The 17,372-nt window shown below is 41.1% G+C and overlaps 1 protein-coding gene and 1 long non-coding RNA gene across 11 annotated transcripts in view; one reads left to right on the forward strand and one right to left on the reverse strand.

Annotated features, from left to right (window-relative positions):
* LOC110255652 (uncharacterized) overlaps positions 1-17,372 on the reverse strand; it is a 93,431-nt gene that overhangs the window by 58,775 nt on the left and 17,284 nt on the right. The window lies entirely within an intron of this gene.
* Positions 12,445-15,423, forward strand: LOC110255653 (uncharacterized). Its single transcript, XR_002336256.2, has 2 exons — positions 12,445-13,665; positions 13,973-15,423. It is a non-coding gene; the product is annotated as an uncharacterized LOC110255653 (long non-coding RNA).

The following is a 17,372-nucleotide window of genomic DNA, read 5'->3' on the forward strand; positions in this document are numbered from 1 at the left end:
TTAAGCCCACCCCAAGTATCCGGCAAGCACTGAAGCCATCTATGAAGACCAGGGCATTATGGAATGCATTGGGCTGGGAACACAAGCAGAACCGATTTGAGACAGCAAAGGTTTCAATGGAGCCATCAAAGCCCAGGATATTGGAGTCAATGGTCAATTGAAACCTTCTTACAGAATTCTCCCCTTGAAAGGTGGTCTCGTCATCCTTTTTCATACACACCTGAATGGGATTTGCATGGTGTGTGAAAATAAAGCAATGCAAAGACACATGGAAAAATCTAAGAAGGTAACTGGAAACATCCCCCTTCCTTGCATTAAAAGATTATTATAAATCTCCAAACTCTCGCTTTCTATTTATTTACAATACATGTAGAGTATCACTTGAATATATGTTATAAATGAATTCCCTAATTTGTTTCGTGATTTCCTCTTTTTTTTTCCCACACATTTCTCTTTTCATCACTCAAAGTTATCCTGGCATATACGAATTTAGGGAGGGAGAAAAGCGTGCCCTTCTGTAGTAAATGACGATCTTTCTTTGTTTCCCAGCCCCAGCCTTTTCACCTACACACCACCCGGTGCCCTGTGGAGCACAACCGGACAGCTCTCACTGTTAGATGCCAGAGGGATGGTGGTAGCCAAAAGCCCCGGGCTCACAGGCTAAAACTTGCATGCTTGGCAAGGCTCAGATGCCATGGTTTGTATCTCTAATAAACTACTCACTGCCTCTCCAGTAATGATACCCTGGGGCTGCTGGGAGGGGATTCTTTTTATAGAAAACATACTCATAAGGATTTAATATTATCTCTCTGAACCCTTTGATTTAATAGAGGTTTTTTTTTTTTTTTTTTTTTTTTTAAACTTTCCCCTTCATTTTGTAGACCCTGTGATGTGAGCCAGTGTTAATTCTTTATGCAGCAGTGGCATGTAATCAACATCCCTCTACTGAGCTCAAGATTCTTTATCCTTTTTAACCATGTGCTTAAAAAAAATTAGAATATCTTGCCACTGAATGCCTTTTTACAGACTGAAAAGACTTTTAGGTTCAACAACATTTGTTAGGTTTTGATGCAATCAAATGCAATTTCAATCTTCTTGAAAGATGCAGCCCTGCCTCTCGAAAATTGCACATATGTGTCAGCTTTCAATTTTTCTCACTGGTGTTTTACACATGAAGTCTATTTTCCCCGAGAAAATGGAATCTTTGTGTCTTTGTTTCTGGGCGCGCGGCTCTCAGGCATGTTCTGGTAAGGGGCTTTGACTGTCGAGGCTCTGGGGGAGGGGCCTGGCAGTCATTTGTCAGCTTTTCTTGCATCTGTAATTTCTGGCCACTCAGCAGTATTAGGGGGTCTCAGAAAGGGGGCGAGGCGGGTGCGTGGAGAGCTTGTCATTGATGAAAGCCAAACTCTGCGTAACTGCCGGAATTAACGACCAAAGAGAGAGAGAGAGACAAGTCCAAAGAACTTTTATTGTGCTTTAATGAAAACGATTTTTTTTTTGGAAATGGCTAATTGACACAATTGCACATGGTAACATTTTTCAGATCTCAGTTGAGAAAGCCCCTGTCCCTATTACGTTACCGATTTCATTGCTTTTAGCTTGGCACTGGCTCATGAAATTATTTAAATTTTCCACCAGCGGCTTCTGGTTATTTCTGCCCTTATGTCCCTGTAACATAACTGACAGCCCAATTAAACATCTGCATTTTTTAAATCTGGATTCCCCCCCCCCCCATAAGTCTTTTACTTTTCTTCTAAAACTTCCAGATGTTTTGGCTCCTTTAGGATTTGAATGCCTGCAAGTGTACTTGCTCCTATTTCAAAGACAGAGAGCTAGATGGGCTGGCCAGACGTTTCTATAGGAAAAGCTTTGTAATACACGCCTAATCAGGTCAGTACTTTTGTCTCTTTATAGGGGCACTTATGTTAGAACATATCTTACTGTCTTCCAGCTCTTTCCTATTTGAGCTGATCTTGGAAACACTTTTGTGAGCGATTAGAGTTAAGGATTCCTGCTGTGATCCGTTAATTAATTGTTACAGCCGATGAAGAAAGCATCCTATTCTGTTATTTCTGTGTCTAGAGATGAGGATAGAAGATGCTGTGATTTGTTTTTTCTTTTCTTTTCTTCCTTTTCTTTCTTTCTTCCTTTTTCTTTCTTTCTTTCTTTCTTTCTTTCTTTCTTTCTTTCTTTCTTTCTTTCTTTCTTTCTTTCTTTCTTCCTTTCTCTCTCTCTCTCTCTCTCTTCCTTCCTTCCTTTCTTTCTTTCTTTCTTTCCTTCTTTCCTTCTTTCCTTCCTTCTTTCTTTCTTCTTTTTTCTTCCCCTCCAAGAGATAAGTTATAAGCTATGCAAGGCAACAATGTATTTTAACTGAGTTTCCGGCTCTGTACAAACATTAAAGGAATCACCAGTATCTTCCAGTATCTTGCCTTGTCTGGACAAGAGTTAAAAGCGTCTGTAATACACTTCAAGAAGAACGCTTTCCCATAATTAATAACAGGAAGCCGGGTAAACAGACATTTGCTGACAAATGAAACCGAAACAGTAACATATACACAACAATGTGGGAAATGAAACAACCGGCAGCAGCTCGGTATGGTTACACCCCAGAGCAGCTCAGAGGCAGTGGGTTTAAGCAACAGTCTCATGGTCCAGAGTAAATGATCATCTACTTCACATTTCCAGGTGATTTCTGACCATTTAAACACATGCTCGTAGAGTGTCCTCGTTTCTCCCACAGTTAGTATTTGGAAGAGATCTCAGGCTATTTATACTCTTAAAGTTTAGGCAGAAAATTATTATTTCCTGGAATATAGACTTTTCAGACAATCCAGTAAACCTGAAGGAAGACAATCTTTTCTTTTTCGAAACATGATGATGAGATTTTTTTTTAAAGCTCATTCCTGCTACACACTTCTGGAAAAGGGACCACCTAATGGGATATCTTGGTATATGTAAGGTTGCTTTATTTTGGGGCGGGGGGGGGATGCGAGTATTCATGAGGTCTCAGGTAAACTAAAGGCAACCGTCATTAATTGGACGAACCTAAAGGATCACTAGGCAGCTGGGTCCAGTTGTGCTGACAGCTCCAGACCAAGCTGCCCATGGACGTAAAGCATCTTTATCTACCACTTGTATCATAGAGTGGGAACGGTCTCAGCTCAGTACTAACCTTGAAAGCCAGCAAACTGATGTAATATATGGTTCCCCTGCTTCTTAGAAACAGGGAGCTTGATTTGAATTTGCTTTTGTGTTTTGTTTTTTTTTTTTAAACAGAGTGAGCCCGTTCATGTACAGTTTTAGGAATGAGTCGCTTGATCCTTTAAGTGAAATATTTTTTTACTACGACTCTCTTAGAACTGTTAGATGTAAAATTAATCTCCATCAAATATTTATTTCTGGTTTTGTGGGATGAATAGGAGAATGAGGGGTGAGGGCAGAAGTGAAGTGAAGAAATATGAAGTGATGCACATATTGCAAATTAAAGGGTGCATTTTGAATATTCTAGTGTAATAAAAAGAAACCTAAACTGTGTCATATAGACAGAATTTTGTACCTTCCTGATAAGCTCCCAGTAAGTTAACATTAGAAAAATGCAGTATCCTGAGTATCAGAATCAGAGAATTTTGCACCCAGGCAACTGAGCTCAACATTGAAAGCCATTTTTTTTTTCCTTACCTAAATCTGCACTAGATATAAATTTAAGGCAGAGACATTATACTCAGAGCTGATTAGGTCCAATTAAAAGTAAATGTAAAATATTTCATGTTTTCATGGATGAAGACAAGTCAATGGGATACACTTTATCTCCAGAATCTTCTATTTGTTGTGGAGTTTGGAACCCATCAAATGAATAACTTCAATTTAAAGAAACAACTGAGTTGGAGTGAAGCTTTGTTAATTGTAAGCAAAACATAAGACATTTTCTAAGCTGCAAAAATCTAACGAGTTTGTAGATGAGAAAGAAATTATGTAAAGGTTTAAAGTGACTAAATTTAAAGTATACTTACTTATTTGGATGTTTGTTAAGTATAGAATGGACTATATAGGTATTGAATGTAAGGACTATACTAGCTATTCAGAATATTTTTGTAAGAAAAAACATAAGTTAATGAATCCTCGATGACAAGAAAAAAGTCATTCCTATTTGTCATATCCTTATAGAAAGAAAAGGAAAAGTCTAGCAGGTTTGGTACTAGGATTACTCAATTTGCAAATCGATGCTTTGGAAATAGAAAATATTTTTCCAAAAAATTTTAGATGAAGATCTTCTTGGAAGACTTTCAAGTCTAAGCTGTAAACGTTTAACTATTAACCATCAATTTTCACTGTATTGAACAATTATGATACATTTAAAAAATGATCATTTTTACAGGTAGACTCATTCCTTTTTTTTTTTTTTTTTTTGTCTTTAGTCTTTTTAGGGCTGCACCTGCAGCATATGGAGGTTCCCAGGTTAGGGGTCTAATCGAAGCTGTAGCTGCCAGCCTACACCACAGCCACAGCAACACCAAATTCAAGCCCCGTCTCGAAACTACACCACAGCTCACAGCAACGCCAGATCCTTAACCCACTGAGCGAGGCCAGGGATCGAACCCATAACCTCATGGTCCCAACCCACAACCTCATGGTTCCTAGTCAGATTCAATTTGGCTGTGCCACAACAGGACCTCCCAGGTAGTCTCATTCTTGCACACTCCTGTCATGATAGTTAAAGTTGTTCTTAGAAACGTTTGGTCATAAAGATCGTGTAGCTGATATGGGTTATGTTGTGTAACCCAGAGCCATCAAACACCTGGTACACTCATTCTCCAGGTAGATTCCAGTGAACAGAATTTTCCCCCCTCCTCTCTTTGACTCCATCAGAGCTCTGTTTTCTCTCCTGATGGAGAAAATTAGGTGTATTTATTAAGAACAATGAGCTCTTCTCAGAATTGCCACAGAGTGAGTAAATCCGCTTGCTTGTGTAGGACACTAACTAAAACTTCTTAAAAATGGGATCTGGAAGCCAAAAAAAATTTATAGATCTCAGTATTTATTTAATTTATTAATCTCAGTATTTATACTGATCTCAGACCAGTATTTTGGACAAAGAGCTAAAATACATAAAGCAAATTTACAAGTTAAACCTGTGTCAATTTCCTAATTGTTTAATGTCTTCTGTGTTCATGTGGCTTGTGTCTGTATGTGAATTTCACTCTTCCGCTCGCTCATATACATGTACACTTGACAGCTTCTCTGTCACACTGTCTTCTAGTTTGTATTTGCTTTTTAGGAATCTGCCTCAGGGAAAACTGATTATCTAGTTCCTGACTTCTGCCCTGCCCTCTTTTATTTTTGTTCATGTAAGTTTTCATTTATCTATTTAATCCTTTAAATTTTTTCTCAAAAAGGTATCCCAAAGAGATACAATATATGGATGTGAATGGAAACTGGCAAAATTATTTATTGTTTACGTGGTGACTTGTGCTTTCTAATACTTTTCATAGTTGCTATAGTCCACTTGCTACCTTGTGAGTTTCCAAAACAAGCTGGGAAATGTCTCTTGTGATTGTCAGGTGTGAGCTGTTGCCTGGGAAAGCACTGGGGGGATTGGTACAGTTTTTTGAAGAGAATTTAGCAGTTTCAACACCAGCCTCCTGGCTTCCTGTTAAGCCTCATTGCTATGATCAAACAAAAACCTCTAAGACTATTCCACACTTCTCAAAACAAGGAAGTTCTTTGAAACTTCAGCTGAGGGTCTGAGGATCTTTTTGTCTTGAGTTTTTGTGTCCTTTAGTTATCACATCTCAATATATTTCCTGTCATTGTCATCTTTCCAAACACAGACTTGCAATACACGCTGAAGCTACTGGTGGAAAACCTATTATTTTGTTAATAATGAGCAAGCAGCAGAAATTATTAAGATTGGAAAGCAGTTATTGCATTAGTAGTACAAATATAGGTCAGACCTGTACAGGTATAAAGCCTATCAATACTAGGAACGCTGATTCTCCTGTAATAAACACCAGAAAGTGTCTAAGATATAAAGATCAAACTCTTTTTAAATTTGTTACCTTCTACTAAGAGCAAAAAGAGGGATTATCACTATCATCCAATTAGTATTCTTCTTTCCTGTCCCACCAGTCATATGTCTTCCTCCTTCAAAGGAAACCAAATTTGCTTTGCTGGAGGGGAAATTATGTTTATAAATTTTTATTTTAGAAAGTAAAAGCATCAAGTTTGTCTTGATGGTTTAACGGGTCGAGTCGACTTCTTCCCTAGTACTGTCAGAAGCTGCTTTAGTTTTACTAAAAGCCAAAATCTGTGGCTATTTAAGAATAAAAGTAAATTTTAAGTAGGAATGACATTTTTAAATGAAAGTCTATTCAAGAATAAAAGTAATTTTTAAGTAGGCGTGACATTTTTAAATGAAAGTCTGTTATTCAAATGAAAACTTTGAATGATGTCACTTAAGAGAATTCCTGACTTTTAAAGAAACAGAGACTATACGTAAAAGTTGCTTAGAAAATCTAAGCAGGCATCGTGAATTTTGTTGATGCTTCCAGGTGGGAGACTTACTGAAACTTTAAAAACATGGTACCTAAATTCTCCATGACAGAAACCTAGCACCATGTGCAGGCAACTTTTAGGAATGCATGTTGTTCAACTTTTCTTTTCCAGTCTGCATGAGATACAATGTCCCTAAAATTGTCCGCTCGCTTTTACTGATGTGAGACAGATAAGCATGTCAAATTGCACAGGGAGAAGGAGGCACAGATCAGCTCTGTGTCCTTGCTATTTCTTCGTTCCCTGAATACGTGTCTATTGCTACTGTAAGCAGGGTGTGTGCCCTTTTCATTTGGCAGAAAGGATAGCTTCATTGGCATCTGCATTTCATAGGATGGGAATACAATCAATAGCCATTTATACATCTGGGGAAAATAGATTGGGTAGGAAAACCATAGATTATTTCTTTTCTTTTTGGTGTGTTTGGCACTTTCTCTTTAAATTCAGTAGCAGCAAAGAGTCATCAAGCCAAGCTTAGTACACGGGCTTAAATAATAATCTCATAAAATAAAAAAATTCTTGCTTTATCAATGTTTACTAAACAAAATCGTTCTACATTTATTTTCCTTTCAGCATAGTATATGATTTTAGTTGTATAGAAGGCAGCAATGTATTTTTAATAATGAACTCTTACCAAGGTAACACTGTGCACATTATGAAACTTCTTGTCGTTCTCTTATTAAAAGAGGACTTTATTATTTTTTTATCCTATCACTAAATTTCTACATATAATTTCAAGAGGAATGATTTGAGTATGGCGTTAAAGCTCCAGGAGAAAGTATTTCTAATATGAATTATTAGTTTCATAAACTTAAATATTTGAGATATTTGTGGTTTTGAGTGGCAATGTACTTTTTTTTTTTTTTTTTTGCTAAAGGGATTAGAAATTTTTGGACCCTAGAACCTAAAAAAAATGACCCAAATAACTGTGTCATTGTACTCACTCATCATCTTTAGTGTATGCATTGAAAACAGAACAGAGCCATGTCAAAGAGGAGACATGGAGGGTAATGCACTCTGATTTCTCCTCTTACATAACCCTTTGAAAACAACGAAACTATGCAGTCAGGGTTGAAGCACGCTTGACTTTCAGACAATCCAATTTACCAAAAAGTGGATTTGAGCCTCAGTGTCTCTGACAGGGTGAAGTATTCCATCTCACGTACACGGAATCTGCACACATCCATTCTCGCCTCTCCTGAGACAAAGAAAATCACCTGTTCCCCTTAACATCTGTATAGGAATATGGAAGAGTTGCCCTAGAAGGGGCCGTAGACACCGTCTAACCAATGAGACTATTTCCAACACATATGCAGAGAATGCCCTTGGTGCCTATACTTAGTCAGAAGCTGCCCCTTTTCTTATTTTAATATAACCTTACTCCAGTAAACATGCATGGCATGAATAACTCTGGCCAGAAGACAGTCGCCGTTTCCTACTTCTTCTACGCTTCCGTCTCCCATTCTTACATCTGCAAATTCTCCCACCCTCAAGGATTAGCACAAATGCCAAGGAATGAAATGAAAAGAGAAACCCCAAAGGAAAAATACTTTAAAAGAGATGACAGGACTCATCTTTGATGGAAGAGAAAGACGGTTGAACATTGGGACACTTGAGAAAGTGTTCATGTCTGATTTTTCTTCTAAAAGGGATACATTGGTAGACATCATTGAGTATCATGATTTGGACCCCTCATCCTAGTGGCAGGCTTGTCCTCTGATCACGTAACCTCAAGGCTTAGCCTGGGCTCGGGTCCTCAGAGAGCAGGGGCTGCGTCCATCTCTAAGTTATGCTTCCTGCCTCTTGGCCACAACATCCATCATAGAGACCAACCACAGATGCACAGGGCATTCAATTCAATTTCAACTTCCAGAGGATGGGGATGGGGACGAGAAGGAAAGAAATTCTTGACTCGAGACGCTGCTGAGGGTTTTTGTTTTTGTTTTTGTTGTTTTTGTTTTGAGTCAGGTGTGGGTCTAGGAGAAAGATGCAGAACAAAGTCTCATGGAGGAAAAATGACTCACAAGTATGTGAGGGGGAAGACTTTTAATGTCGATGCCCATATTTCTTGATTAAAATGTAGGTATTTGCATCATACAGTAGCATACTATATATACTAGCAGCCAAGACTCTCTAAGAATAGTTAAATTCCTCTTCCAGAACAGGAAGGAAAGAACTGGTTGGAACCCTAATGGTGTAAGAAAAAGTACTGTCTCGTACAAGTACTGTCATTACCAAAAACAAATAACAAAAGCCATAACCCCTGTTAGCTGACTGGTTAATGCCTTAGAATCAACGCATGGGTTATCGAGAAATATGGTCACTGGCTTATATTTCAGAATGAAGAAATATGTGAATAGCCAGGACTAGGAACAACTCTTAGAAATAGTTTGTTACTTTTGATTTGCACGTCTCTAATAATTAGTGATGTTGAGCATTTTTCTCATGTGCCTGTGGGCCATCTGTATATCTTCTTTCTCGCTAGCATCATTTTTACTTTTTGAATATAAATGCTGTCCTATTTTTGCAAACACATGTTTATATTTCTTCATTGTAAAAATTATAAACTTTACAATCAAAAAAAGAAATAGTTTGTTCAATGGCATTTTCAGGTAGGTTTTTTTTTTTAATAACATCTACATTTTAAACATAGATAAATAAAAACAAGGCAACATAGAAAATAACAACCGAATATTAGCACCCTTTCACAGTGTGCTTACTAAAATACTTATGAATTATTGAATTATTGTTTGGGGCCTACGGAATTCAAAGCATTGCTGAAAACTAGTATGCTAATCTTTTGAAAACAAGATGCTAGTGATTGCTTATGAAGCTAACGATTTAGTCAATATTTGGTTTTCCCCCTAATACTAAAAAGTTTACTTATGGCCTTTTCGATCAAAACGTCTCTTAGGTAAGCAGAAGAAAACTGGGAACAGCTGACATTTAGTAGCTTTGGGGTCCAAGGATCTGGCTTGACTTCTGACACAGAAGCATGTCACCCAGGCGTCTCTGAGGACTGGGCTTAATCCTTAAGGATGAGGTCCATGGAGAGTAAGGGGGAGAATGATGGCCCAGATAAATTTGATGTGGTGGGGTCCCCTTAGGAAAGAGGCTTTGCTTTCATCTATATCTGGGGTAGAGTCCTACTGAGTAAAAGCCTTAAAGAATAATGTGACCTTGGTTCTAACAAAATGTATCCAGAAGCAGTCCACCGCTGCCATCCAGACACCAGACACCGGCTGCTGCACTGTCCCAACCGGCCGCCAAGCTCCATCCCTACTCATGAACCCCATCCCAGCCTGCCTAGCCTGCCCTGCTCTTTACACAGAGGCCAGAGCAACCCTTTTAAAGCCAGAGACAAATCGCATCAAGCCCCCTGTGCAAACTCTCCAAGAGATTCCCGTCTTGCACAGAAACAAATCCCAAACTTTAACCATGTCCTGCAAGGGCCCTGCGGGTCTGCTCAGCTTAGCCCATGTCCCTAGCTCCTGCCACCCTTCCGGGTTGATGCTGCTTCGACCAGACCCCTCCCCCACCTCCTTACTCTTCCTCAACACCCCAGGGACTACCGTGCCTCAGGACATTTGCATGTACCGTGCCCTAATCTGGAGGGTACTTTGGTTATTTCTATTGCTCTCACCAAAATGTCATCCCAGGCTCAGCTCAAAGGCTCCCCGTCATAGAGGTCTTTCCTGCCAGCCTGCTGTAAAATCCCACAGCCCCCTTATCAGCACCTGACTGATTTTACAGGTATTGACTGTGAGCGGGGAATTCGTTTACCATCCTTCCCTCGGCAATCAGAAGAGTGCTGGACTTAAAGGTGTTTGATAAATATTTGTTGAACAAATGAGTGAATGAGTGGAGAGCAATCAGTCTCAGTGTGATATATACGCCATAACATCTTTCAGGTTTGCATTTATTTCTTGCCTCCCAGAGTCTGCTCTTCTCCTAACCTGAAAATGATTATTCTGTTGTATGTAACCTTGCTTCTCAAAGTTTTCTTTTTTCTCTTTTCTTTTTTTTTTTTTTTTTGTCCATCCCCTCAGCACATAGAAGTTCCCGGGCCAGGGATCGAACCCATGCTACGGCAGTGACAACACAGGATCCCTAACCTGTTTAGCCATTAAGGAACTCCTCAAGGTTATTCTTTGATGGGCTCTTTATCTGTAGTCTTTCATGATTAATATTTAGGGCATACTCACATTCAAAGGTTTAGTATTCGGCTCATAAAGACAATTGGGACGGCATGATTATTACAACTTAGGGAAAATTTAGTACTCTGAAAATGGTTCGAGCTATTTCAGTTTTAGAACCAGCTCTTGGGTTTCTGCAGGTTTTTTTTCCTCGGTTCTTAGCCATTCATTCAGTATTTCAACACAGAGTCACTTTGCACCTATGAGGGTAGGAGCATCTGTTGAGTGATTGGGGTCCTGCTTTCAAGGACTGGTCATCTACAGATGGAAAGACAACAATACAAGGGGCAAAGTGCCTAGTGCCCTGAAGAGGTAGAGCTAGAAGGTTATTTGAGCTTCAAGAAGAGACTAAATCCAGCAGTGATGGGGAGGTTGCTTGGAAAAGAGGGCATTTGAGTTAGGCTACTTTTGGACAGCCAGAGAAGAGGGAGGAAAAATCATTTCAATAGGAGGAAACAGCATAAGCAAACTAGGAGATATATGGAAAACAAAACAATAGGCTCACATAATAATGGGAAATCTTGGGCTCTGGCTGTTTATACAATTAAATTCTCTGTATAAGAGAATGCTTGCTCTAATGTACAGCATGGCCTCCATGTGAGTGCAGTTGTATGTACCCTTGACATATGCATTTCAAAAGGCAAAAAAAAAAAAAAATTTACAAAGTCTCCTGGTAAAACATACAACAAGAAAGAGTTCTCAATGATCAAAGTAGATCAGAACATTCAATACATAGTAACTACACACCATACCAGGCAACGCTCTCAAATCTAGCTTTGAGCCTTTGCCAGGAAAAAAAAAAAATTGTAAATTTTCAACCATTCTTTATAGGCAGTGTTCTTAGGAAATGGGCTTCATCCATTAGAAAACATTTTGAGGGTGTTACCGTTGTCAGATTTCTGTTTGCATGGCAAGGTGCTTGCCTCCCTACCCACCCTGGGATGGTTTTCAGGCTTTGCATCCAGTGAAAATCACGATGGCCAACTTGCAAGGAAATCTTAGGGTAAAACTGTTCTTCCAGGTCTATGTTTTTCGTGAGAATCCACATCTTATCTCCCATGTGCTATCATGACTTGACGACAACTTCCTCCAGCGCATTCCTGGCACATAGACGGCAAAGGAAGGGAACGCTTCTCTCAGTTGGAACATCAAGCTTTGTGATTTCCTCACATCCAAAAGCATCTTCATGTCACATAGTTCCCTTTTCCAATGAGGGACATCCACACGCCTGTGCCAAGTGGATTTTGAGATGGCCAAGCAGCGCCATGGGGTACCGGGAGCCCCAGGCAGCAGCCACCCTCAGAGACGGCACCCTCTGGGGACTGACCACCTGCATTGTCCCTCGCGTGGGCTGCCTTTGCTTTAGACTCTTCCAACCTTAAAATACTACCTACCCTGAAACCACACTGCCCTAGGCTCCCAGGGTGTCAATAAGAAGCAAGACTGGAAGGAAAATGCAGAGCGGCTTGTTTCTAGTATGTTGTGAGAAGAAGTATCCGTTTGGGGAAAACCCAAGTTCTATTTCACGCCTGGATCATTATTTCATTTTTGGCCGTTACAAGGTTACCTCATCTGAACTGAGGTCTAACTGAGTTACCCTCCTCCCAATGCAAATCTGACCCTGTCATCTGTCCCTTCCTTTGTCATCCTTCAGTGACTGCCGATTGCCTGATATGGAACAAACACTATTCTGTGTGTTAATGGACCATGTGATTAGGAGCAAGCTCAGTCGGATTCCCGGAATCAAGGGCTCCACAGGCACGGACTGAGGTTCACTCCGAGAGAGGAAGAGAGAGAGAGAGAGAGCTGAGTGTTGTGTAAATTTCCTGTCAGCGCAGGAGGTTCTGTGGGGATTCTGTAGCAGAGGGCTTGGCATTCTGCATCTCTGCCCTGGGTCTCCATCCAGACTGTGGTCCACCCTGAGGATGGGACGTGCAGCCTCCATGACTGCAGCTGTGATGCATCTTTCTCTCTCCTCTCTCCGTCTCCTCTATGATCTTTCTCTTTTCCTTCCTCCCTCTTCCCTTTGTTCCTTCCTCCCTCCTTTCCCTTTCTTTCCTTCTTTCTTTCTTTCTTTCCTTCCTTCCTTCCTTCCTTCCTTCCTTCCTTCTTTCTTTCTTTCTTTCTTTCTTTCTTCCTTTCTTCCTTTCTCGTCCTCCTCTTCCTCCTCCCCTCCTCGTTCTTCTTCTCTCTCTCTGTATACACACATGTACATACATGTGTGAATAACACCCCCCCACACACACACACCCCTGTGGCTTTCTCTGGGGAACCCTAACTGACCCAGAAATGTTGAGTATCCTAAAGGTGGCTCTCTGAATGCTGAGCAGCCTCTTCAGGTGCATTTTGCTCTCTGACTCCATGGCAAATCCTGTCTCTCTTAGAGTGGTACCTGAACTAGGTCAGTAGAAATCTGTCTGCTGTGTCGGCTTCACCTTTGCACTAGAATTATTCTACCACGAGGGCGTGGCTATCCACGGCTGCATGTAGCATCTCTAGAACATCTGTGAGGAAGTTAAATGTCAGCTTTGAAGGCTATTTCTGCTTTAAGAGCAGCCGCCCTGCTGGTGGCTGCCTCTGAAGGCAGAGGGTTGGTACCAGCTAAAGGGCTGGAGCAGAAGACGAAGCAGAAGAAACAAGCGGGAATCCCAGGTTCTCTCAACATTTCCAGCAAAACCATCTCTATTCTCTCTGTCTCTACTCTCTCTTCATTAGTCCTACGTGGCAGAATGACCTGGCTGGAGGTGTATTCTTCTTGTGATTACGATGAAGGACTTTCATACATTTGGAGAAGACTTTTATCCAATATGAATCTCAGGCCACAAAAAGTTCATGTGACAGACTGTCGAGGAGGTTTCAGAAGGAGCCTCGGTGGGAATGTTGGATGGAATGTTATTAAGAGGATGCGCTTAACAGGATGGTGAGACCAGACTTGAATGGATGGAGCGGGGGTGGACGGGAGGGTGGGGGCGATTCTCTTGGGGCTGGCTTGGGTGGAGGCCTTTTACAGTTTGGAGCCCCATCCATAAGCCCTGAGGGGGATGGAGGGAATCTGCCTCTGGCCCAAAAACCCCATGGGGATTTTCAACAGTCACTTCAGCCTTGGGTCCTTTGACTTCCTGGTGGCGAAGTCTCTCCTTATTCCTCTAGGTGATAGGTACGTGTCAGCTCCTTTGTGGACATTAATTAATTAATTAATTAATTTTTTTTTTTTTTGCCTTCTCTAGGGCCGCTCCCGAGGCTTATGGAGATTCCCAGGCTGTAGCCACCGGCCTGCACCACAGCCACAGCAACATGGGATCCGAGCTGCATCTGCGACCTACACCACAGCTCATGGCCACGCCGGATCCCTAACCCACTGAGCAAGGCCAGGGATGGAACCCGCAACCTCATGGTTCCCAGTCGGATTTGTTAACCCCTGCGCCACGATGGGGACTCCGTGTGGACATTAATTTAGATAAAACTCAAAGACGGGACATCTTTCACCTTAAAGCTACCTTTGCTTCTTTGTCTACTCTTTGTTCTGCTTTTATTTCTTTTGCACACATCTTTATGAGAAGGACTTCTTCTCTTCTTACGTTGGTGTCTCATGACTCCACTGTCACAATATTCTTAGCTCTCTTCTTCCATCTGTTCCAGACAGGCATCTAACTGGAAAGTCTGGAAGGAAACACTGGGCACGGGAGCCAGCCAACCTCCATCTCTCTCTCTCTCTTCTGTGCGGGTATGTCTTTTTGTCTCCTGCTCTCTCTGCTCTTCCCCCTGAAGCACTGCCTTGCCTGTAGAAGGCACATCTCCTCGGATGACCTCCTGCTAGGATTGTCAGCCCACACACTTGTAGGCACGAGCCACGGTCTTCAAAATGATCAGCTGCAGTGGGAGCAGAGTTGATGGTCTGAGTCACAGCTGACAGCCTTTTCCCCCAAATTTACATTTCATAGCCACCAAGCCCGTAGGACTCTTTTGCTGATAAGTATATATTTACCTTGCCTGGAAAATCAACTAGAAACCATGCCAAAAAAAAAAAATCCATCATTTAAAATCATTTTTAAAAATATTACTTGCTTCCCAGTTGATGCTTCTGGAGGAGGAGGTACAGTGAGACAACCATTACTAAATACTTCACATTATCCATCCCTCCCCCTTGGCCACCCCAAGTCTGTTCTCCAAGTCCATGATTTTCTTTTCTGTGGAAAGGTTCCTTTGTGATGTATATTAGATTCCAGAAGATGCAAACGATTGCCTTTGGAATGGATAAGCAATGAGATCCTGCTGTATAGCACTGGGAACTATGTCTTGTCATTATGATGCAACATGATAATGTTGAGAAAAAGGAATATATACATGTATGTGTAACGGGGTCACCTTGCTGTACGGTAGAAAATTGACAGAACACTGTAAATGAGCTATACTAGAAAAAATAAAATCAGTAGAAATGGAAAAAAATAAATATTTGACATTGTGATTTTCAATCACTCTATGGCGCTGGATAACTTGAACGTTTGCACTTAAAGTTAATACATGAGTATTTTTTCTATTATTAACTATACTTTGAAAACCTATGATAATGTTTGCATAGTGTGTCATTATATGGATGTTTTACTTTCAGGTTGGACATTTTTTCCTCCCTAATTTTTCACTAATTTCAACAATAAATTTTGTCTGCTTCTTCCTAAAACAATAGTAATGTTGTGTTTCCATTTGTTTTCCTTTTGATTTTATTTCAGAACTTGAGGGGGAAGGAGGGTATTGAAAATCCCAACCACCTAATGTGTTGCTTGAAACAGACCAAACCTTTGTCTTCTGCATGGAAATGAAGTATTACTAACATATATTTACCCATATTTTGTACTATTGTTATGATACCTGTTTTTTCTTTTTGTCTTTTTAGGGCCTCACCTACAGCTTATGGAGGTTCCTAGGCTAGGGGTCAAATTGGAGTTGCAGCTGCTGGCTTACACCACAGCCACAGCAACACCCGATCTGAACCACTTCTTTGACCTACACCACAGCTTATGGCTACGCCGGATCCTTAACCCACTGAGCGAGGCCAGGGATTGAACTTGCGTCCTCATGGATGCTGGTCAGATTCATTTCCACTGAGCCATGATGGGAACTCCTGATTTTCTTTTTAATGCTAACTCAGAACCATGGGTGTAGTAGGGTCCACTTTGACGTCTTCTCACTTTTTTCTTTAAACAATATAAATCAACGTATTCTATGAGTAACATTAATACTTCACTTTCTCTGAGATAGAATGAAAATTTGCACCTAAATTAAGGTAAGAAGTCCAGGGAATGCAGATTAAGACTTTTGATGGCATACCCCTGGATTCTGCCTTCCTTTGCTCTCTCAATGAGGGAATAGACATCAGTCCCAGATCAAAGCAAACCATTTTACCAATTTTCTTTTGCATGAGTCTTTTAGCACAGAGTGTGCTGTTTTGCAGAACTGATGTGTGCTGCCACCACAAACCTTCTCAGCTCCTCGTTCCTCTTGATACATGGGGAGCTGAGGTGGAGAGTCATGACTCTGCACCATTGCCAAGTTGTGGATTTGTTATCTGTTCCTGAGTGCCCCCATTAACTCAGAGGAGGCATTTTTCTCCAATGAGAAAAAAAAAAATAATAAGAAAGCCAAGCGCAAAACAAAATTCTCCTTTCTCATTTACTTTCTCAGCAATTGGAACCTCTGTGGGACTCTAGCATCCTAACATTATTCAACTATAGAAGTGATAGATAGCCATTCAGTGGAAATGCTTGAAACTGACAGCCTCTGGGGGCAGAGAGGTACAGTGGTGAACTAAAGGCCAGTAGCCATAGAGAGGTTCATTAGAGAGGACATACTGGTTGCTGGGCAGGGGGGCCACTTGGGGGAGCACTAGGGTGGCTGTTATCAGAGCTACTGGCAATTCCACCCGGAAGAGTCACTTCCACCGAAATGAGAGGAGAGTACCGAACGTCAGGTGCTGCCTTTCATGACCCTTGGAATCGCTTTAGAGGTACCCCTGCACACCTGAGCCTCTGACTATCTAGAAGAGCCGCTACTATTTCCAAAAGCCTCACCAGCTTCCTCCTGACTCCCAGGTCAGGGAGCCCCCTGACCTCCCTTAGCCTTCAGGGCAAGTTCCTTGGCCATCTCCTTGCAGTTCTGTTTTCTTTATAAAACAATTCTATCGATGTTATCTTGGAAACTATCTTGGCTTAAAAAGCTTTTTAGCAGTTTTCTTTGGCACCTAACCTCCCAGGACCATGCCCAGAATGAAGCAAATCTCCTGATGCTGATGTGGCAATTTCTAGGAAGTATGATTCTGTCTTCTGGCTCCTTAAGATTAACTGTGGATGAATCAAAGTCAAAATAAGCCCCTTCCCGTGTGCCCTGTACCAAGAAGAGAGTAGAAAAATAATGAGGGTGGTACTGATGGATGAGACAGAATTAAGATGAGGCTTCAACTGTAAGATAAAGTATCTAAAAAAAACAGACCCATTTTTCAAGGTAACATGTGGCAAGAACGCCCTTGTCCATTGGACCAATGGCTCTCAAATCAATGTTCCCATGAGCTACTACTGCTATGAAACTTCAGGTCATTCTAGGAATTACGGTTTGATGGGAGTATCCTGGATCCAT

This window comes from Sus scrofa, chromosome 10 (assembly GCF_054392235.1).
Source record: "Sus scrofa isolate SSC_HxYL_T2T_F1_AM1 chromosome 10, Sscrofa_HxYL_maternal_Yorkshire_Landrace_v2.0, whole genome shotgun sequence".
NCBI classification, from domain to species: domain Eukaryota; kingdom Metazoa; phylum Chordata; class Mammalia; order Artiodactyla; family Suidae; genus Sus; species Sus scrofa.